An 853-nucleotide genomic window follows, 5' to 3' on the forward strand; every position below is an offset into this window, starting at 1 on the left:
CGGGGGAAAGCCCCCCCTCCCTTTGGGCAGTGGCTGGTTTTGGTACCACACCCGCAGCCTCACCTGTCTGTCCGACCCTGCCTGTGATTTATTCCCTGTTTAGTTTTTATCTGATAACGAATCAAGTGGTTGAGCCTTATTTGTTTTAATTCAAAGAGGAGTTTAATATTTCCGACCTTGCAGTCGGACCAGGCCTGGCTGCCTCATAGACCTCAGTTCTTCTTGCAGCAAACCCATCAAATGCCAAAGAATGCTACAGGAGGGGAAAAAAACACTTGTGCTGGGAGCAGCTCCTTGTTGAAAAATGGGCTGTGGGAAGGAGCTGGGCACCGCTGGATTGTGTTTCCCGCCCCCACACCCTCTTCCCCCCTGTAATTTCAGTTGAAGAAAAGAGAGTGGGTGAATGGCTCTGGTGAAGGACAAATGGGCGCTGGAGATGGCTTTTCTTCTGGAGAGCATTGTCATGTTTTGTGCAGACACTTTGTGTCCCACCAGCAGGCTGCACTGGCTGGAGATGCTCGTGTTTCTGCAAGGTGTTTTTGCCGCTCTCTGGAATGGTAAACCAAACCACTTATCTGGCTAAAAGGCCTCACTCTAAAAATCATGGTGTTTTTTACATGGTGGTGACCCCCAGGTGACTTTTCCTCTTGTGAGGACAAGGCCCACCTGGGGAACTGCAGCAAGGAAGGAGGACAGTTAACATGGTCCTTTCTGAAACAGACTGAAGGTGATTCTTCCAAATTGAAATTCTCGACTTGCCTCTAAATTGATCAAAGTTAGGTTGTCCTGTGTAAAGTTCCTGTTACGAGGTGGTATTTTTTTCAGGTTTTAATTTCTTTTTTTTTTTTTTTTT

This window comes from Chaetura pelagica, unplaced genomic scaffold (assembly GCF_000747805.2).
Source record: "Chaetura pelagica isolate M959 unplaced genomic scaffold, ChaPel_1.0 scaffold32, whole genome shotgun sequence".
Lineage (NCBI taxonomy): Eukaryota > Metazoa > Chordata > Aves > Apodiformes > Apodidae > Chaetura > Chaetura pelagica.